Source organism: Ursus americanus, chromosome 6 (genome assembly GCF_024610735.1).
Source record: "Ursus americanus isolate L20-20 chromosome 6, mUrsAme1.1.p, whole genome shotgun sequence".
Taxonomy (NCBI): domain Eukaryota; kingdom Metazoa; phylum Chordata; class Mammalia; order Carnivora; family Ursidae; genus Ursus; species Ursus americanus.
The window spans coordinates 32546717-32570061 of NC_142132.1; the positions used below are offsets into that span (position 1 = coordinate 32546717).

Consider the following 23345-nt stretch of genomic DNA (forward strand, 5'->3'; position numbering starts at 1 on the left):
CGACTAAATGTTCTTTTTTTCAAACTGGTATTCTATAAATCATTCCTCAATTAATGTAATTGTCTTTCCAAAGAATTAAAAATACATGTGATGAAAACGAACTCACTCTGGATGAGATAAACATAATAGAACTGCTCTACTACCCTAACACATTCTCACATTACAGTCTCTCAGTAAAATGATCCTGATTTAATCAAAATAGGATATGATTCAGCTCCTGCAAACTCTTTTCTTCATGGCTATGCTTCTTGATCTCCCTCCTACCTGGTTCCCCCACATCTGATACCTAACCTACATTTCATCATCTCACGAGTAAAACATTTTCCAGACTAAATAACTCTCCAGTTTCATAGAGGCTCTCCCATAAAGCCCTAACAGATGGAAAGCATTTTAAATCCACATACTTAATGCATAAGATAACCATTTCTAGTGATTTTTAAAAAATATTTGCATTATATTTAACACCATACCAATGAAGGTCTTCAGAGGTGCTCTGGTCAACAAGCTTAAAAATAATTCCTGTTCCTTATGGATGCCTACCAATGACATCAAATTCTGGGTGAAAGCCCAAGCCAACAGCTGACAAACAGCTAATATTATTCTAATGGCTTGTTTTCAGTAGGTTCAAAATGCAAATAGAGTACCTCATTAACACTCAAAGTTCATTTTAGCTGTGCCTCTGATTTATCACTAAGAAGTCATCACCCAAAAGGGAGAAGAAATATTATTCATACTTTTTACCTAATCGAAAAGAAAACGAAGCAAGTAAGTTTTTGGGTTTTGCTGTTGTTGCTGTTTAATTTTTTTTCGTCTCTAAGGCCAATACCTTGGCACTTATGCTATTTTTCAGAGCAGTGTAACCCAAAGTACAGAGCTGTTTGCAGAGTCCACAATCTGAAGCAAGCAAGGTTGCTCTGACCTGCATTACCAGCTTTCAGGACATTCATGAGCCTCTAACAGGTGATGGAGGGCAGGGGGTACCCAGGGAGGGTGAGGATATCCAGGGAGAAGCAAGGAGCCATGAGAGGGCCAATCTCAACACCTGGAGGTGTGGGCTCCTCAGTAAATCGATGATGTCATATGACACTTGGAAAGGTAGACTTCATTTCTGTTACGACTATATCATATTTTGTTACCACTATTCCAAGTATCAGCTATGATTTTTATGAATTCCAGGGCTAAAAAAACAAAGCAAGTTTTGGCAAGAGTGTTGTACCACATTCTATACTGTTTAACAAATAACACATGTTATATTTTTCTGATTATAAAAGTAACAGCTTTACTGTAGAAAATCTGAAAAAATCTGATAAGCATAAAGTAGAAAACATGAGGTAAGATCATTAGGCAAGTCCTAATTTTCTTATAACTTCCTTCCAGGTTTTCCCCCATGAACATACATCTTTTACAGAACCGAAACTATACTGTATTCTCCATTTTTATCCTGCTTCTTTTAATATTATATTGTCCAAAGGATAAGTTTGGACATAATGAAATCTATATAAACATCAACACTCCCTTTCCCAATGTTCTGAACATTATTTTAAAAAGGAGGAGATCGTGGAAAATGCCCCCCCTGAAATCATGCCTAAACTCACCTGTTCAATATATTTGTAATACTGTCCTATCCTTGGAGTACAGTAACTTCCAGATTACTCAATCTTTCTTGCAAGGGCTGGTCAACCAAAGGGTACAATTCATTCATTCACTTATACAACAAAAAATTTTTGAACACCTAACTCTGTGCCAAATCCTATGCTAAGCACTAAGTACAAATGGTCCATAAAACTACTGATTCTAATTGAAATTTATCAAAGAGATATAGGCTAGGTTCAGGTGATATTTTATAATATTAAACTAGGCCAAATGGAGCCATGTTTGAAGGTGATCTAATCAAAACCAGACTCTTCAACCCACCAATTTGACACTCACCTCAGCCAGCGTGGTCTGGTCTGCTGCTCCCTGAACCTGCCTATTCACCCCCACTTTTGTGTCCTGTTCATCACTCCTGAGACCCCTCTACCAGAGCCACATTCTATTTAGGAAGCCTTTTTGACCAGTGACTATGAGACTCACTCTCAAACTACTATTTCACCAGCCATCCAGAACATTCTTTACACAACCTTAGTTGCCCTTGTTCCAAAGTGGGGTGGTGGTAAGTATCTGGGATGGGTGGTGGTAAGTATCTGGGACAGGTGCCAGAGCCTCATTTTCTTAATTATTTCCCACAGCTAAGCACTACATGCATTACTATTAATCAGGAATTTCTTCACATGAATCCATCTCTGAAAAGATTTTTCAAGAAAAACATTTTACCCGATATTGCTGCAGGCATATCTATATATTTCCTATCCTGACTAATAACGTTGGTTGCTTTCCTACAGTGGGATGACAGCGAAAGACAAAACACTTTTGGAATAGCAAATTTTGATCCACTCTACCCATAACTCCTCAAGAATATAGAACTGCCCTGTGTAAAGCAGTCTTCTGGGTCAGCTCATCACCTCTTGGCCACATCAAGACCTGAGAACGTCCACGCGAGGCACCCATCTGAGCATCTCCTGTCTTATTCAATCATCACAGCAACTCTGGTGAGGTACGTACTAAGACCACAATTTCCAATTTAGAGAGAAGAAAACAGGTTTAGACATTAAGCAACTTGCCCAGGATTATTCAGCTAGCCACTGGGGAAGCAGATATTCAAATGCAGGTGGCTACTTCCCCATAGCAAGCCTTCTATGCCCTCGCTAATATTCGTCCTCACGTGTTCTTCCCATGAGGCTGAAACCAGTGATTCTCACATTTACATCAGCTTCATAATCATGTGGGGGACTTGGTACAAATACACAGGCTTGGGTGAGAGATTCTGATTCAGGAAGGAAAGGGGAGATCTAAATTTCAACAGGCACTTCCCCTTCTTCTCCCCACCAACCGAGTGTGCTGGGGCCAGCTGTTTTCAGACTACATTGATGATACAGCATTAAGCATGGGGAGGCTCAACTCACCGGGGGAGAGGCTTTTGTAAAATGGCATTCATTTCATTACCTGTCATCCACCAGGGCCTAAAAAAAGGTGGCAGGAAGTTAGTGCTGAACCGGTACAGAGTGTCAGTTTGGGACGATGAACTGGTTCTGGTGTTGGATGGAACTGATGGCTGCACAAGTATGTGACTCTACTGAATGCCACTGAACTGTACACTTAAAAATGGTTAAAATGGCCAAATTTATGTTATGTGTACTTCATCACAATAAAAAAAAACAAACAGGGCAGGATGCTAACCTCTTAGCTGCCTCGTAGAGGAGTTTATGATACCCTTTTCCTGCTGGTCTGGAAAGAGGTGAGGTTTACTCTTAAGGGAGACAAATGGTGAAGAAATTTGGCCCCCACTGACCCCTCATCAGCTCTGGACTGGCTGTGCACACTCCAAGGCGAACGGACAGGGCCCACGCTTGGTGAGAGTTTCAGGCACATATTAGCATGCCTCACCCCCTTGCTGCCCACAGCTTGTCCCCGACATACTCACGGGTGTCCACGGACCTGGTAGAGAGGGGAAAGCGGTGCTCCAGGGACATCAGGGAATGAGCTTGCTTCATGGCTTGAGTCGGACCAGCTCCAGCCTGGGACTTTCAGCAAGTCACCCCACTTCCCTCAGGCATCACCTAGCCAGTTTCTTCTCACCTTTCAGATTTCAGCTCAAATGTCATCACCTCACAAAGGCTTTGCAAGCCCTAAAGCAGCCCTTCTCCCCTCCCACCACTGCTTTCTGTCATATTACACTGCCTGATTGTCTTCTGAGTACTTACCACCACTGGAAATTATATGTATTACTTATTTTTATTCTAGTTATTTATTGGTCCTCTGCGACTAGGACCAGAGCTTCCTGAGAGCTGCAAAAGTAGTTCTGTCTACTGCCATGTTCCCAAAGCAGAGACATAATAGGAACTCAATAAATATTTGTAGAATAAATAAATGAATCAGCCTCATTTGTTAAATTATGTATAAATCGGTTCCTTCTACCTCCCGAGATGATTTACAGGAAATCAGCTATGGCCAGGGTGCTTTATAAAAGGAAAGACTCCACATGCTAGGTGGGATTATTGTGGGGGGGTGAGGGTGGGGAAGGGCAGTTCATGATGCCCTGAGCACCTCAAGGAGTCTCCTCTGTGACCTTGACTCAGTGATGTGGCTTCTCCTTACTCCCGCACTCTTCCTAGGCAGAAACTCGTCTGGAATCTAAAAACAATGATGCTCCACCCTGCAAACCGTCCAAATAGAACGCAACACAACTTTATTATAAGTCAAGGCCTCTCAGTGAGTTTTCTCACTAATGAGGCATTACTGCTCAAATAACAAGATGTGACTTAGGAAGTCAGGGATCTGTCAGGTGGGCAAACCTAGAAGAACCATAAAGATAGTCCCTGCCCCAGGTTATTTGAGTTCAACAAGCATAAACTGAGTGCCCAGTATATTCCAGGTCCTGGGCTCAGCCCTGGGGGCAGAGGTGACTCAGACTGTCATACTGGAGTGGGAGACACAAATACTAAATGAAAAACTCAACGTCAGTGAGGTGAATATGGCATTGGAGGTGTGTGTTTGTGTGTGTGTGTGTGTGTGTGTGTGTGTGTGTGTGTGTGTGTTGGGGTAGGCTTTCTAGAATAACTGACACCTAAACTGAATTTAAAGTATACAGGAAAGACGGATGGGGAAGAGTGAGCAGCCCAAGGTAAGGCACAGAATGGGAAGACCATGTGCTGTGTTTAGGGAGCTCCAAGTAGTGAAAGCATTAGGTATTTACTGCTGGGGTGTCCAGGGTGCCAGGGGACAGGTGGGGGTCAGAAGGGGAAAAGGAGGGTGGGACATGTACCCAAAGAAGCGGGTGGTAGCGACCACTTTCCTGCAGGTAGCAGATCAGAGCTATGTTTCAGATATATGCCCATGGAAGCCGTGTGGAGATGAGCCCACTCATTGGTCCAGCAGCCCCGAGGGCCAGTTTGGCTTGGCTAGGAGTAGAAACAGGTGAAATGAAAAGGATTCCCCAGTCTTCACTGTGCTGAGTACTCGAGTTGGGAGGGGCTTGGCTTGGGGAATTGGAGAGATCCCAAGAAATTTCCTGGCCAGACTAGTCACACATGCTAGAGGACACGGCTGCCTAGGTCATTGAGTCAGGACTGCTTGTGAAGCCCTGCTCTTGGCAGTCTTGCCCTACGATGGTGCCGCTTCCTGACAGCCTGGGAAAGCCGCCCCAGCTGCTGAGTCAGTGCTGAACAGAGGAAAGACGAGAAAGAAGAACCAGCATGATTCCCTGCATTGTAGCCCAAGTGGACCCTTCTTCGAGTCCTGAGTGAAGGCAGCAAAAATGAAGACGGGGAAGATGAGGGCCCTGGTGATTTTGCATAAAACACTTTTGCCCCAAATTTGCTTACTAGATGTGGTACGATTTAAAGTACCAAAGGTAGGAAAACCAGAGAAAGAGAGCGAGGGAGAAGGAAGAGAATGGGTAGGTGGGATAAAGCAGGTACAGAAGGGGGTTCTTCTTCCTTTCCTTTCCCTGCTGTCCTTACACTGGAGCTGCTTCAGTCCCATGCACTCAAGAGAAAAGGGAACAACAAACTGGTTTCTCACAGGGGGTATACTTTCAGAAGCTCCCAAGGGGGAATTTAAAACTTTATATATTCATTTTGATAATATTTGTAAAAAGAAAAACGTTGTCAAACCCAACCTACCTCTCCCCAAATCAAATCACTTCAACTTCGGCTTGAACCTGGGAATAGAGATGGAAGTCCCCATCTCATTAGCATAGGTTCATCCTTTCCCTTTCTCGTCACTACTTCCAGCTCCTCCAGCGTAAGGCACCGAGAAGGCCCTGGCACAGCTGAACACAGCAAGTGGCTGAGTCTGACAAAGAAATTTCCTGTCATAAGGTTAATAGCATATTCACAGCTGACCCCAGGAGGATGTGCTTCTTATCAATCCTGACAGCTTGCAAACCCCTGGCTTTCTATTTATCAACATATCCTAGTATCTACTGGGCAGTCTCCTACACAGTACAAGCAATCAATGGCTGCAGGATGGACAGATGCAAAAGTTGGAAACATGGTATATTCTAGCAACAAGGGGATGATTAAATAAAACACAGTATATTCATACCCAGGAAAACAGATTTTTCTTTGTTTTTATGACTCATATCTAGATAAATTTACCTGGAAAGAGTTTCAGAGCATTTTGTTTCATTTTTAAAAGTAAAAATTAGGACCCCTGGGTGGCTCAGTCGGTTAAGTGTCTGACACTTGATTTTGGCTCTGGTCGTGATCTCAGGGTTATGGGATCGAGACCCACACTGGGTGCCTCTGCTTGGGATGCTCTTTCTCCCTCTACGACTCCCCCTACTCTCTGTCTCTCTCAAATGAATAAATAAATCTTGAAAAATAAATAAATACATAAATTAATTAATTAAAAAATACTTTTAAGAGAAAAAAATTAATACAAGTAAAAATTAAAGAATAAAACATGTTATGAGCTCACTTGTATAAAACAAAACCAAACCACACACAGAGAAACAAAGGTGTATCTTTATGTGTATGTGTATGTATGTATAAATGCATTTTAAAAAGCTTGTAAGAACACTCACTGAACTTGTAACAGTGATTGCTTCTGAAAAAGAAGTGAAATTGGACAAGGGTTAATGTTAATGGGGGCTTTTACCTTATCTGTGTTTACGCAGTGTTTACATTCTTTCCAATCAAGAATGTATTACTTGCATGATTAAAAATAAATCATAATATACAAATCAAAAATGCAATTTTTTTAATCTGAAATTATTGTATGTGATTTTTCATTTTGTAAAACTGCTTGAACGAGTTAAAGAGTCTGAGGAAGGCAGTAGAACTAGTTCCCGCTTGGGCAAGGATTTGTTTATCCTGCTTATCTCAAGTTGGAGCCAACAACGCTAATGATTCTGAATAGCACTGGCCACTCCTTGGCCATCCCATCCCCTCCCACCCACGACTTCAACTATCACCTCTGTGTGGATGACTCCCAAACGCCTCTTTCCAGACACAGCCTCTCTCCCACGAGCTACAGTCCTGACTTTCCAACTTCCTGTTGGGTAGAGCCGACACCCCATGTACAAAACCAGACTCCTGCCCTCCTCCTCTCCCTAATTCAATTCTTTTCCTAACTTCCTCCTTCCTATAAACTGGTACCTTCTTTTTCCCAGGAACAAAAAAAAGGTGCTTCCCAATCATCTCTAGCCCTCTTTATCCACATATTCACCCAGTTAGCTACAATATTCTAGTGATTTTTCAAAAAAGTTTTTCCCAACTGTTAACTCCCTTCTGTCGTCACTGACACCATCCCAGTTCAGTCAGGTCCTTTCCATTCATGACCTGGACCGTGGAATCACCTTCCAAGTGGTCTCCTTGCTCCTGACTGCTTTGATCCACCTGCAAAATGCCTGACTTCCCGTGTCAGCCCACTGAGGTCATTTTGAGCCTCCATTCCATCACCTATTGTATCACCTATTCCAGTGCTGAGCCGTCTGCAAATTTAGGACATCAGGCTTCATTTAAGCAGCTGACAAAAATGTTAAACTGGGCTGAGCCAAAGACAAGCCTCTGGACCACAGATCTTTTTCCAGGGGAACCCAGAGCTTATCACTGGAGGAAAGAGAGTAACTTTAAAACAAACAAATTAGTGTCACTTTTCATATACCATCTCACTGATACCTTACAACAATTCCTGACACAAGGTATTATGACAAAACTCAACTTCTGGAGGTGGATTTACCCTAAGGAACCCCAACATTTATGTGGAGCAAACAAGGAGAAAGAAGGCCTCAAAGCAAACCCTGCCCACCTGGCCAAACCTCTAATTTTAGAGGTTTCTTCTTTTTTTTTTTTTTAAGATTTTATTTATTTATTTGAGAGAGAGCACGGTGAGGGGAGGGGAGTGCAGAGGGAGAAGCAGGCTCCCTGTTGGGGAGACAGCCTGATGTGGAGCTTGATCCCAGGACTCTGGGGTCATGACCTGAGCCAAAGGCAGACATTTAACTGACTGAGCCACCCAGGCACCCCCTAATTTTTTAAAACTAATGTTGAGAACGGCTAAGAAACTTGTGAAAAGCCTCACAGCTATTAAGTGGCTTTTAAGCCTCATAGCTATTAAGTGGTAGAGTTCTGATCTGAACCCATGACTATTGATTCCAGAGCTCATGGTTTTTCCACCACACAGCTGGAAAATTTCTTGGATCCTCACCTTCCAAAACATAAAAACACACACCTCTTAACCTTCATTAAAGGTCTTCAACATTCTGGCCTCCAATCTAACTTTGTAACAGTATCGAGTATGCACCTGTCAAACACAGTAATGTTTCACACGCTTTATTTCATTTAATCCATCACAAATCTATGAGGTAGGTATTATGATTATGTTCATTTTACGGATTCAGAAGCTGATGCAAAGTGAAATTAAAAGTAGCTTGTTCTGTAAATCAAAAATTATCTCAATAAAAAAAATAATTTAAAATAAATAAAATCTTAAAAATATCAACATTACCCAGATAGTAAACAGCAAAGCTGGATTTCAAACTGAGGTCTGCCTAACCAGAGAAATATTTAGAAGGCATAACGGACAGGAAATTCAATTCATAAGCCAGTCAATCAACATTTGTCACTGGCTCAACGTTGTGCTGGGGCTGGAGATAAGAGAAGTGAACACTGACAGTAGTCCCTGACCTTGGCTTCATGGAGCATACACTTTATGGAGAAAGACACTGAAATGGGAAGGAGAAGCCCCCAGTGCTAAGAGACTAGAAGGGATAGACTTGGAGAGTTGAGGTTTCTGGTCCAGTAAGTGGGTCGATAAGGGTTCTTCTACTCACTGCAATAAGGAACATGGGAGAAATAGGTTTGGGAAAAGACTGAGTCCAATTTGAGATACAACTTTTGGGAAGATGTCACACAGGCAGTTGGATATGCAGGTCTGGAGCTCAAGAGTGAGGAATGGGCCACAAAAAGATCTGGAATGATTGATGAAAAGGTGAAAACTCAACTTATGGAGGTGGATTTACCCTAAAGAACCCCAACATTTATGTGGGGCAAGCAAGGAGAAAGAAGGCCTCAAAGGAAACCCTGCCCACATGGCCATGCTCTCCTGTGAATGGACCTTCTGAGACTTCTTCACCTCTTCCCAAGCAGAAACACCTTTCCATTCTTGCTATCAAGCCATACCCTGCCTCAGTTAAGCCCTCACTCTGCACCAGAAAACTCCAACCAGAGCTCCCACTCCTGGACTCAAGCCATTTAACAAATGGCCAGAGACTCAGCCGTTTCTTTGCAAGGACACTGAAGATAGCAAGTATTTGTGCCCTGTCTCCCTAACTGGACTGAAAGATCTTTGATGGCAAATCCTGGGTATATAAAATTAGGAATACAGTCAACATTCTCTTTATAGAACCAACCAATAGCAGTCAATTTCAAAAAGTGTAATAAAGCAGTAAATCAATAGCCAAACATTTATGTTAACTAGTTACTCCAGAAGGAGTGTCTTCCTCTGTACAGTAGCAACCACTATCCTGGGCATTCTCCCAAGCTTCCCCCTGGGCCTCTGCACTGAACAGAGACAGTCACAAGGTGACCGTTTGTTGCCTCTTCTTGCACATTCTAGTCTATTCCTTGGAACAGGCCACATTCTTTTTTTTTTTTAAGATTTTATTTTATTTATTTGACAGAGAGAGAGCCAGCCAGTGAGAGAGGGAACACAAGCAGGGGGGTGGGGGTGGGAGATGCAGAAGCAGGCTCCCAGCAGAGTAGGGAGCGCGATGCGGGGCTTGATCCCAAGACCCTGGGATCATGACCTGGGCCGAAGGCAGACGCTTAAGGACTGAGCCACCCAGGCACCCCTGGACCACGTTCTTTATCCTAGCAGTCCTTGCTTCCAGAACTCTTCAAGTTGAAAAGAAATGTCTTCAAAAGGGAAGACAGGAAGATGAAAATGTTTTGCTTGAGAAAACACCAAGTAGCAGCATGAGAAGCCTTGTTCCCATGAATGGAGTTTTAACCAAGTCCCTTTGACAAAATATTGTCATATTTTATGACTTGTAAATGATTCCTCATTCGTGATGTTTTATACTACCCTTCATAAATAAATAAATGTCTAAGATAGACATCTTGTTTCACAAATCACGGAAATTATTGGGTTCCTACCTGCATTGCCATCTGGCTCAGTGAGCCCAGGTAGGCAGTAGCTGTGGGGGTTTTGCTCATCCCACAAGCCCGTGCAGTGCCTGACACACTGGAGTGACCAAAATGACCTTGGCATGTATGAGCGATGAATGGATGAAAAAAGAAGTTTGGGGGAAATAAAATTGTAGAAAGGAATGAGGAAACAGGGAATGAGGGGTGACATGTAAGTAGCAAGAGTGTGAAGGAGGCGAAGGTGAAGAGACAACCAACCATCTCCTACATCTGACGCTCAAATTCTCCTCAGCTTCTCCACAAAGACACCCACACAGTAGCTACATTTTGGGGTCAGCTTCTCAGTCTTATAGCTGACAAATGCACATGTAAAGTATTCGCCATTTAATATTTTTAAGCTTTGTAACTACCTTCTTTCTTCTTTTTTATGTGCCTAAGAACACTTTTTTTTTTTTTTACAGATTTTATTTATTTAGTTGAGAGAAAGAGAGCATGAACGGGGTGGGGGGGGGAGAGACAGAGGAAGAGAGAGAAGCCGACTACTCACTGAGCGAGGAGCCTGATGCGGGGCTCCATCCCAAGACTCTGAGATCATGACCTCAGCCAAAGGCAGACGCTTAACCATTTGAGCCACCCAGGTGCCCCAGGAACACTTTCTTTTTTTTTTTTTTTTTTAACCTTTCACCTAAACTAAGCCTTGACACTGAATTTGACAACTACTGGGTTCTTAGGCAATGCTGCAGCTCATGCCTGCCCTGGGAGTTTGCCGCTGTGCTACTTAACATTGCTCCAGAAAAGGAGGTCTGCATTCAGGGTCTGGAATCCTCTAACAGCATAATTCCAATTTTGCCTATCTTATGAGAGACACAAAGAAGTGTCCCAGGTTAAAAAACAAACAAACAAACGAAAACAAAGGTACTGATTGCATTTTCACGACACAGGAAGAGCCTCAGTTAACCTCTCTCTGATACGCACGTTATCCTCCTCACTCTCCACCACACAGCGTCTCCAGCTCCTCACCACACGGGAAGCTGCCCCTGTCACTCTCAAGAAGGCACAGGGGTCTCCTGGAATCCAATCTATGCATACTCAGGAGCAGCAAGCTAATTTTAACACCAGCCTTTGATGACCAAGGCTAAAACAAAGCTAATTTAAAAAATTCCAAAGTAAAATCTAAATGGGTTCCAGATTATTCTCTATCTTAGAGATATAATTCATTAACACCATGATAATAAACTGCCACAATGAGACTGCAAGTCTGGTTTAATGATAGGAAATTTGTTAACATAAAATAACACATCAGTAGTCATATAATCACCTCAAAGGTTACCTTTTTGGCATGTGACATAAGTCAATTCTCTCTTTCTTTTTTTAATCTGTGAATATGAAACTACTTTCTCAAAGTGATTTAAATTTTTTAAAAGCAAAAGACAACATTATATTTCCTAGTGAATATGGAGAGCATTTCCATTAAAATCAGGATCAAATTAAAAGGTCTATTATCCTTATTCTTAGTTGTTAATGTTCTGGAATTTCTGATTCAAAAGAGCAGTAATCATTATCTGCAGATAATACAATTCTCTACCTAGAAAGCTCAACAGAATCAGCTAAAAAATTAAGTTGATTAAATAAAAAACAGAAAACATTTTTTAAAGATTTTATTTATTTATTTATCCGAGAGAGAGAGAGAGAGAGAGAGAGAGAGAGAGAGAGGGTGCACGGACAAGCAGGGGAGCAGCAGGCAGAGGGAGAAGCAGGCTACCTGCTGAGCAGAGAGCCTGATGCAGGACTCGATCCCAGTACCCCAGGACCATGACCTGAGCCGAAGGTGGATGCTTAACCAACAGAGCCACCCAGGGGTCTCAAAACAAGCAAAACATTTTTTAAATGAGAAAACTATGATTAATATGAAGGCTACTACAAATTTAACTGAGAGACATAAAAACATTTGGGTAGATTAAGAAACATACTGAAAGGATAAATATGTGATGTACATACACACACACTGGAATATTACTCAGCCATAAAGAAGAATGAAATCTGGCCATCAAAAATGGATGGACCTAGAGGGTATTACGCTAAGTGAAGTAAGTCAGACAGAGAATACCAAATGATTTCACTTATATGTGGAATCTAAAAAACAAAACAAATGAACAAAAAAACAAAACAAATAAACTCTTAAATACAGAGAACTGATGGTTGCCAGAGGGGAAGTGTTTGGGGGGAAAATTATGGTATCAGGAATATAGTGAATAATATTGTAATAATGTTGTATGGTGACAGATTGTGGCTGTACTTACTGTGGCGAGCACTGAGTAATGTATAGAACTGTCATGTCAATATGTTGTACACCTAAAACTCATAACATTGTATGTCAATTACACATCAATAATAAATTTTTTAAAAGAAAAAAAAGAAAAAGAAACACAGTAGTATATAAAGACTAAATACTATAAACACATTCATTCTTTCTGAATTAATAAATAAGTTTATTATAATCCCAATCAGAATCTCAGTGAATTTTTGAGATCTGACAAAATGTCTCAGATTTAATTTGCAAGAATAGCAAAAAAATAATAATAAAGAAAATTTGAATAATTATGAAAGAGAACTGCCTCTGTGATACGAAGATACATTATAAAGCTAACATAACTAAAACAGTGAGGTACTCAAGCATTTGCAGATAGATTATCTTAGGCCTAAAACTGACTTTATAATACACAAAGTGAGATTAGGAAGTGCCTAGGATTATCCAATAAATATATTATTCAAAGAAACTATATAAGGAATATAAATATATATATAAGGAAATAAACATATTATTAAGGAAAATTAAGTATTTAGAAAACAGTTTAGGTCTTCAGCTCATAATATGGACAAAAAACTGATTCTAAATGAAAAGCTGAATGTAACTAAAAGCCTAAAAATCTAAAAAGTATAATTAATCATAGAAAATAGATAAAGACTACAAATTTAAAGGCCATGGAAATAATTACCAGGGAGGACACAGATCCATGGTCATATAGAAATTAAAATTTTCTGTACATTAAAAAACATGCTAAACATTTCAAAAATATGATATTTCACTAATATTTTTATGTAAGTATCCCATAGCAGGGATAAGCAAATCTGCTTAATTATGATTAACAAAGCTAAGTGAAAACTTAAAAAACATGAAAACATGATCTCAATTTGGGGGAAAAAAAGGACAAGGACAAAAATCCTAGAAAGCCACGAACCAAATGTTATTAATTACTCTAGATGGTAGAATTGTGGGTGATCTTTGGGCTTTTTCTTTATTGCACTTTTCTCTATTTCTCAAAGTATGCAAAATAAATTTGTATTATTTTGCAATCAGGAAAAAATTCTAGTTGAGAAAAACAGCATCAAGTGTCAAAGATAGGGAAATACTTGCAAAAATACAGAATGCAGGGATGTTACGTTCTTAATACATTAAGAAGTCTCAAGTAAAAAAAAGAAACAAATGGACAAAAGTACTATTAAATGACCCAGAGAAAGCACAATGATGATGCATGTGTGTAATCAAAGAAATGCACATTCAAACTATGAAATACCAAGTCTGGTATCTTTCACTGACATCCCCTGGAAAAACTACTCTAGTATATTATTAGTAGAAGTGCAAATTGATACAACCTTTTTGGAGAGCATTTTGGCAGTATGTATCTGGAGTCCCTAAAAAACTTCTACACTTTGTTCTGGTAATTCTACTTCTAGGGACTCTGTGCTAAAGAAAGAATTAGAGATCTGGGAAATGGAGAGGTATTTAGATAGAAAAAAATCTGGATCAACAGCTAAATGTCCAGCAATAGGGGGATAGATAAGTTCTCCACGGGACCATACGATAGAATGAGACCCAGCCACTGAAATCAAGGTTTGGAAACACTGAATGATGTGGATACATCTTAATGACGAATGTCAGGCAAAGAATCCAGGATTTAAAATTGTGTATTATGTATCTACAGTATGGTCTTAATTCTGTTTGAAACGAAGGTCTCAGTTTTGTCTCTCACCAGCTAGGTGGCTTTGGTCAAATCCTGAGTCTCTCAAGAGACCAGTTCTTTCAACTTTAAAAATGAGAAGGGGACACTTGGACCCCTCCTTTCTAGCCCTCAATGTTCATTGTTGGATGACATAGCATATAATAAGAAATAAACAAATCATAAAAGGATATATAATGTCTGCGTTAATAAGTAAAAGATAAAATTTTAGTTGTTAAAATGAAATTGGATTAAAAATTTTCTTTTTTTTTTAAACTAGGAACCGCCTAAATAGATGACATATTTTAAGTGTGACTGCTCAGATAGTGATAATTCATTAGAACTATACAGCGTGGCTAGAAATAAGCACACTCTTATCCTCTGTAACTAATCTGATCTGGGCTTGCCTGCCTGGGTCGGGAACACACTTCACCTGTTGTCAGCCATCCCATGCCATGGCATTGGTGAGGCCCGGCCCCTTCTCAGTCAGCAAAGGGCAGTCAAAATCCTAGATCCAAGAGATGTCATGGGAGAACTGGCCGGGCTAGCTGACTGCTATGTTGCACTGATGGCACATGAAGGTCACTTTTTGGAGTTCTTTTCATAAATTTTTATAGCTTCTATGTATAATAGCTCAAGAAGTTCTTACCTTCCTCTGTTAGGTTCAAGTATTAATTGAGCATATTTCTTTCACCACTGCCTGGAGCTTTACCAATCCCTCCCACTGTGAATTTTAAAACCATGCCGGAGGCATGATGAAAGAATAAACCTCAAGCACAGTCAACCAGGCTGAGTGAGGGACTATTGAGCCTGCTGAGTGGCAAAGAAGAGAATCGGAATCGGCTCAGACCCCAGCAGTTAACCAACTGCAGACAGAGTGAGGTTTATGCGCTGCCCTGTCATCCAAACTCATTCTGCCTTTGGGGGCGGAGAAAAGGAATACAATTTCATGCCAAAAGTATTTAACTTCTGTGAATTGTATCCACCTCTCTGAGATTGACAAACCATACTACCAAAGAGGGCTTCAATTCTTTCAGGCAAACATAACGTAGGTGAAAATATGTTCATCAATGAAATCTGAGTTCGTGTTATTAATAATAACAAATGAATCAAAACTTCTTTAGCAATGACAGTAACTTGAACCAAATCCAGTGATATCCAAATCAAACTGTGTTATATGATATTTTAATCCCAGATGTGTATAGTATGCACTTGGTCACATGTGTTTTTCCCAATGATTTTTTTCCATTCCCTGGATTTTCCATAGTCAGTGATATTATATAGTTTAAACCTAAAATGAAGTCATCAAAACAGAGTCTCTCCTTGCTCCTGCCTCTTCCTTAATTCTGCATATTGCAGCCTCACTGTTTTATTATTATAATGTAGCTGTTCCAACAAGGCATTAAAAATATACAGATGATCATCATGTTTCACTATACCTCCGGATTTGTGAGCACACATCATCAGCCCCTCTGAAGGAGACTTTCCAGTAATTTTATAAATGGAGCACATTTCGTTGGGGCTACCACCTAGCAGATCATGCCACAGAGTACACAGCAATGCCCCCACTGAGCAGATAATGGCACTGACCAGTACCGTCTGACCAATAACCCTGTCAAGCTTAGCCACTCTGTCTATGTTGATATTTTGTTAAGTCCTAAGGGGTGAGGGGGAAGGATTCAACAGTATTCAGTCTGTGTTATAGACCAAATGCCTTGGAAAAGAAGCAGGGAGGAGACTGGAGTTTCATTCAAACCCTCCCATCTCAGCCCCTACATCTGGCAGGCAGGAGAGAAAAGAAGAAATGTCCTACAAATCCTAAAAGTAGCAGGACCCTGCTTCTTGGCAGAAGGCAGTGAAGCCTCAGAGACCTTGGGGGGTGCAGCTGCTACACCCATGAGAGGCAGTCTCATGTCACGGCACCTGAAGTCATCTGCAGTCAGAGACGATGGAAATTTCAGGGGCAACCAGGCAAAGAGAGGAGTAACAGAGGACCCCCGGCTGTAGCACTACAAGAGAACAGAGCCCCGTGAAGACATGAGGCTACCTGCTTCTTCTGCTACGTCACTGGGAGACTTAGGAATAAGAAAAACGATCCTGAGAGTTAGTGTTAGTTAAATTCTTATTGTGACCAGGCACTGATCTAAGCCCTTTACATAGATTATTTCATGTATTAAGTAGGTTCTACTACCGCCCCTCTCATTACATACATGAGGAAGTTTGGGCCCCAACAGGTCAAGTCTTTTGCACAAGGTTGTGCAGACTGTATGTAAGTAGTGGAGCCAGGATGTAAACAAGCAACATGCATCCAGACCCCAAACTTGTAAAACGCAATTAGAGCAAACACAGAGTTATACATCCTGCCATCCCAGTGTCTGGGCTAAAGGTCTTACACAGAGTGCCTTAACACGCGGTTCAGTTCCTCTCAAACTTCTCTGTCTCTCTACCAATAGAAGCAGGGTGACGGCCTGAGGTCTTCTCCCACCAGACGCCTCACCTGGTAGAGGCCCCAAACACTCCTGGAATACAGGTTGAAAACCACTGGTCCCAACCAATACCACTTCGAATTATGTGTTTGCGAGACAAAAGCAGCACAGCTAGAAAACCAACAGCAGCCAGATAAACCAAAGGAAAAAGGCAAAAATAACCTCCCCCTGCAGCCCTAGCAGTCACAAAGCTACCTCACGATCCGGTCCCTGACACTAACCATCTCAAGTTTGAGCATTTGAGGGGCCAGAAGGAGGTGGAATTCAGGGCTGGAGCAGAGAGTTAGGAATGAGGCAAATCCAATAAACAGGCAGAGGTGGGAAGCAGAGCCAACAGGCTGCCTGGGCCAGCGGTCTGTGGTGAGTGAGCGAGGCTGCTGTAAGAACAGAGGTGGGAGCACGAGAGGGAAGCCAGCACAGGAACTGCTCCCAGAGCCAGCGGCCTCCAGCTTCAAGCTGTCCACACGTATCATATGAGATAGGAATGGCAAAACCTTACCAAGCACTTCAATACCAGCCTTTTTTTGAGAGGGGTGTGCACTGGAGGGACGACATTGCCCTCCTTCTCACTGACTCAAATACTCTTTTCCTTCCATACCATAACATACCATTCAGTGGCTGATACTGTCAGATTGAGCCGACAGAAATGCCTGCTTTGGGGAGAGCAGGGTGGATAACACTTAAGCATGCCAGACTGCTCGGGTTCACATCCTAGCTCTACCATGACTAGCTCTGTAACCTCGGGCGAGTTACTCAACCTCTCCATGCCTCTGTTTCCTTTTCTCTGAGATGCAGATAACAAAAGTATGTATCTCGGAAGGTTACTATGAGGATGACAGGTTCATAGGTATGAAGTACTGAGAACAGTACCCAGCAAGGTTTGCATTACCCATTAGTTGTTCTTGTTCCCTCATGGTGAGAGCTTTTGTTTCACTCCTGACTACTTTCTGGTTTCTCTTCCGTGCCCTCCTAGTTTCGTATTGCTGCTGTGATAAGTTGCCACGGTCTTGGTAGCTTTAACAACACAAATTTGTTATCTTACAATTTTGGAGGTCAGAAGTCTAAAATGGGTTGGTAGGACTGCATTCCTTCTGGCGGCTCTAGGGAAGAAACCATTTTCTCGCCGTTTCCAGCTTCTAGGCGGCCTGCATTCCTTGGCTCATTACTCCTACCTCCTGCTAGGGACTCTGATCCTCTTGCCTCCGTTTTATAAGGACCCTCTTGATCAGACTGGGCCCATCCAGATAATTTCCTCAACTCAAAATCTTTAATCACATCTCCCTTTTGTCATGTAAAGTAACATATTTATAGGTTCCGAGGATTAAGACTTGGACACCTTTAGGATTGGCATTATTCAGCCTACCACACACGCCTCCCCAAAGTGTAAAACTGCAGACTGGCAAGACGTAGGTAGGCCCAGAACAACAATATTAGCAGCTAACTTTGTGAGCACTCACTATACAAAGTGCTTTAAGTGAATTATCTTGCTTAGGTCTCACAGCAACCCTGTAAAATTACTATCCTACAGAAAGGTTAATTGCTTGTCTAAGGTTGTGCAGCTAGTAGGTGGTAAAACCTATGTAAACCAGGTAAGTTTGATTCTAGTGCCCTTGTATTTCACCAATAGGGTGCCTTATTCCTACACCTTAAGTCATTATAACTTGGGGAGGCGGGGGGAAGGGTGGCACCATGATCATTAGGAGCCTTGGAGACTGTACCATAAAAGGTAAAATGTTCCCCGGATACAGAGAGACAGGGGTCCTGCAGAGCCCACACTAAAAGATCCACACAGATAGTGGAACACTCAGAACATTTTCTTATACTCAAAGGAGAAACCTTAGAGGTAATTAAGAATTTCTTCAAATGTGGGTGCCTGGGTAGCTCAGTGTCCCACTCTTGATTTCGGCTCAGGTCACCATATCCCCATATCCAGCTCCTCGCTGAGTTGCTTGTTCCTCTCCCTCTGCCCCTCATCCTGCTCATGCTCTCTCTCTCTCTCAAATTAATAAATAAAATCTTTAAAAAAAAAATTCTTCAAATGTGGTCAAGAAGGGACCACCTGCTCCTGCTACCGCTTGGAGGGAAAGTGAAAAATCCATTCCTGACCCCGGACCAGGTCTGCAGTTCTAGCCGACCTCCAAAAGAAGAGAAGAAGTTACAGTGTCCCCTGGAAATACTTCCAACTGAGTCAGATAGACCCAGATCCTCTGAAACCATACCAGGAAGTCTCAGAACCCCTGCAGGCCACCAGAATGGCCCCACCAGGGTTCGGCAGTCAGTATACACCAGGACCAAACCATCCCCTGTCTCCTACCTCATAACCGTTATGAGTGTATAAACCCTATGTGCCACTGATTTCAACAAGGGCCCGGTAGCTTTACCAATGCCACAACCATGGCCTCTTTTTCTATCGGTTCTTACACAGCGAATGGCTCAAAATAAAATGTAACTGGCACAAGGTGGAAAGGGGCGAGCTAAACAACTGCTAAGCATGCCAATTATGGTGGTGTAACCATTCCTAGCATTTCACCCTCAACTGCTAAACAATTCAGCCAGAGCCCTACCTGAAACTTTCTAATGAGCTGAATTGAAGTTATCTGGCTTCACCAAGCCTAAAAAACGTAGCCATTCATTTGTTCTGGGTGATGAGACCAGAGGCCAATGCAGGATAGCACACTGGTCAAGGGAATGGGCTCTGAAGCCAGCCTGCTCTGACTGACTCCTGGCTCTGGCACTTTCCTGCTATGACTTCACACAAGTTGCTTAACCTTTTAGTTCCTCAGTCTTCCCATCTTCAAAATGGACATGATAATGGAGGCCCATACTCCTTTATCCAAAATAAAAAGTTTTTTTGGCTTTTATAATAGTAAGACAGTACCATAGGCCATATATTACATAACACTGTTGGTAGGATCCATGGCAAACATGTTCATTCTTTCTGAAATAAAAATGTATGAATAGTTCTCACTAGGTGAGAAAAATAAAGATTATGATAACCTCATGTCAACTCAAACCGAATTTTGTAGCGAAATTTATGAAAACCAGTTTTCAGAGCTTGTTTTGATTTCGGAATTGCAGGTAAGGCACTTGCTACCTCATGTTAGAATGAAATGAGTTAACAGATGTGGAGTACTTGGAACACTGGCTTGTAGTAAGCACAACCAACAACTGCTACTATTATTTGCATCTAAATAGATTTGCTAGAGGATTATAAACAGGAACATTTTAATTTATGACTGAATTACGTTTCGACATCAGTATCTTGGCAATTAACAGGCATGAACCCTTCAGAACAATATTCCAGGACAGGATTTCAGAAATGATGGAAATGTTCTGCATCTCCATTGTCTGGTAGGGTAGCAACTAGCCACACATAACTATTGAGCACTTGAAATGTGGCTCATTAATTTCATTTAATTCTAACTAATTTAAAGTTAAAGCAAATAACCGTACGTGGCTTGTGGCTACCATACTGCTAGCACGGCTATAGAGGGCTAGGTTCCAATCTGGCCCATGAAAACCTATTTAAGCCATAACACAGATGAATTATAGCTTTAATAAACATAAGCCTGAGTTCTGCACCCTGAGAGCAGAGAAGACTACATGATGCTGAAAAGAGTTTTCTCTTCCTTTCTAGGCCCCGTGGTTGGCCCATGGCAAAGTACATCTTTGATATCATCTTTTCTCTACTCCCTACTTATCCAACTTCCTTTGTGGGGACCCCACATATCTGAGCCACATGTTTCCCTAAGCCCCATCAATACCTCCCAGCCCTTCTCCCAGAGTACCATGCTCCCCATCACCTGCCTTTCCTCTCCCCAACCGAATTCCCTCTTGTTCAATGCCAAGATCTCGACCAAATGTCAGCAGGAAAGCAACTTGATTAAACAAGCTGCTACTGCTTTTTCTAGCTTTTTCCCTACTTTTTCTTCTAAATTCAGAAGCTCAAAATTGTTGTGTTCCCTGAGAGCCTCCCTCTCCCCCATCCACCCCCAGCAGAGGTAGGCCCAGGCAGAGAGAGACGGAGTCTGGACTGAAGCAGCTGTTGTCCCACATAGGCTGCTTGCCAGCCAGGTGTGTGGAAGGCAGGGACTGCCAATGCACGCGCACACACGTACAGAGCAGCCTCACTCTCTGCTAATATTTCCTTTTGCACAAGTATGGGAAACATTCCCTGCTCTCTGCTTTAAAAATATCATGCACAGTTCTTTTCAATTACCCTTTATTCATTTGGAAATGTATAAGTAACAAGTTGCACATCAAATTCATTTTTTAAAGTATACAATGAAAGCCCAGAAGGGACTGTGACAAACAACAGTTGCAAATAGAAAAAGAAAACCAAGCACCTTCACTGGAATCTAGCTTCACCACAACGCACTTGAGCATGGAATTTTTAATGACACAGGTCAACCTTGGAGCACATCCAAGGAGCTTATGTTACTAAAAGGACTGGAAGAACGTCCCTCAGCTCACTCTCACCTCTTACTTGGTCTCAAAGCATGGACCAAAGATAATTATTATGCATGGCTCCTGGGTATAAAGAAAATTTCCTCTATGCCCGTATGTGGAGGACAATGTGAATGGTAAATATTATGTTTTTCAATAAATACTTTCAATTATATGACTTCCTCCAAAGTAAAGATTTGTGTTAAAGAACCAAAGTCTTAGTCTTAACATTTAATAGCAGCCCATAGTTATTTCAGAGGGCCTTATAGCTGTAAGAACTGTGCTAAGAAAGCCACAGTTTATGCCTTCAGTAGGGAAAATGAGACGTTCACAGAAATAACTTTCAAAGGAGAATGGAGAAAGGTCGGGAAAATAAAATGCTGCAGGAATCCCAGCAGGGGAAGGTTGCCTCTTTGGGGCTGGGTTTATCAGAGAGGGCCTCACAGAAGCAACAAAATTCAGCTTGAAGGATGGTTAGGATTTAGAGTGGTGAAATGGGCAAGAAGGGCATTCAGGAAGAGGTAAGGGGAAAGGATGTTCTAGATGGCAGCATCCTCAAGCATTCTTTAGAAAGTATCTGTGAAGACATGGCTGCATACAGACAGCATCCAGAGATAGTTCAACTCCCCATCTCCCTCAGTGACGCACTGTACTGGTATCCATGGGGTCACCTGCATCCACCTCCCAAGACAGGCTTCTCAAAAATTCTCCCTGGTGGGTCCAGCATTCTTGGCCTCCTCTGTGCCCATTCTGCGGTCAGTGGCCCCACCCAATGCCACCAGGAGTTCCGACAAGAAACACAAGGAAAGGCACCTAATCTTGCAGGGAGCTAAATGACCCACAGGCAAATTCTGCAAAATGCAACTACAATTATGGACAGTGTGCAAATAAAACTTTTCAGTGAAGTGAACGCGCCATAACATCTCTTCAGGAAGCTCACTATTGAAAATGACGCTGATAAATCTTCAAATGTAGACTCTTTCTTACACGGAACAATTAGTTGAGTCGGTTGAACCAACTGCCTCATGGCTTAAATTCTAGGCACGGGGGTGGCGGAGGGAGAACCCCATACATGTATACTGTGCACCTAATATTAGCCACAACGGAGGGCTTCTGGCTCTCGTTATTCATTACCATAGCACCAGAGAACATTTAAAAAGACGTGGTCATGCTTCTAGTCACTAAAGTGAGCCCAGGTCCAATATGGTATTTTCTAGGACTTGATGTAGACCGATCTCTCCAGGAACAATCTCGTGGGCACCTTCCTTGAAATACAGTTGCTAGGTGCCGCCTCAAAAAGAGCTTCTGTTTTCCCTCTCTGTACTGGCCGCCTCCACAAGTACACAGAAAATGCGGCGGAGTCTGAGGCAAACGCGTGCGGGAGCGAGACACGCACTCGGGGTGCCCTGGAACCGGAGCGGCTGCCGGCCCGTGCGCCCTCCCTGCCCGGCCTCGGTTCCCCCGGGTGGGGGCGGGGTCCCGCGCCAGGTACGGACCGAGGCGGCTGCCCCCCCGGACCCGCGGGAGTCTCACAGAAAGAGCCCACCTCTCCCCTGCGCCCACCTCAGGAACCGAGCCACGCAGTCGCCTCCTCACCTCTCCTCTTCGGGCCAGTCGCGCCGGACTCCCCAAGTGCAGCGTCCCTCTGGGACGCGCCTGTCGCTAGCGGCGTCGGGTGTCCCCGCTACCGTGTGTCAGCGGCGGAGCGGGTGCCAGCAGCGCGCCACAGCCAGGCAAGTGCCCCGGAGGCAGAGCCCGGGGCGCGCCGCCCGCTCGCCCGGGAGCCCGCCGGGGTTCCCCGCCCCCGCCCGCCGCGCTAGCGTGTGCGCCCCCGCGGGCGCCGCTCCTTCACTCCGCGCCCCTGGCCTCTGCGCTCTGCCGGGACGGGACGGCGGCGCGGGCGGCAGCGGGGCCCCCGCCCTGGGCCGGCCTTTCCCAGAACTCGCCCGCCCCGGGTGAGAGGCCGCGAGCGCCGCCGCGGGCCCCCGGGCGGCCGGGGGAGCGGCCTGAGGCGGGCCCGCCCCCGGCTCGGGCCGCGCGGAGCAGGCGGGGGCGAGGGGCGGACCCGGCCGCCACCCCCGCCAGGGCGGCCAGCCGCACGACCCCCGCTCGGCCTCGGGCTCCGCCGACCCGCAGCGGCCCGGGCCCAGGCGGGAGCGGGCGACAGCGCTGCCGGGCCACCCGGCTCCGGGGAGGCGGGAACTCTGGGCACCTCAGGCCGCGGG

At 43.4% G+C, this 23345-nt stretch overlaps 1 protein-coding gene across 7 annotated transcripts in view; it reads right to left on the minus strand.

Annotated features, from left to right (window-relative positions):
- PLCE1 (phospholipase C epsilon 1) overlaps positions 1 to 23081 on the minus strand; it is a 303155-nt gene extending 280074 nt beyond the window's left edge. For 6 of the 7 annotated variants that reach the window (XM_087862892.1, XM_087862890.1, XM_045810048.2 and 3 more), the window contains exon 1: positions 22717 to 23081. The gene's annotated coding sequence lies outside the window, so the exon portion shown is untranslated. The remainder of the gene's footprint in view (positions 1 to 22716) is intronic. The other variant, XM_045810050.2, reaches the window with a different exon arrangement.
- Between the last annotated feature and the right edge of the window lie 264 nt (positions 23082 to 23345).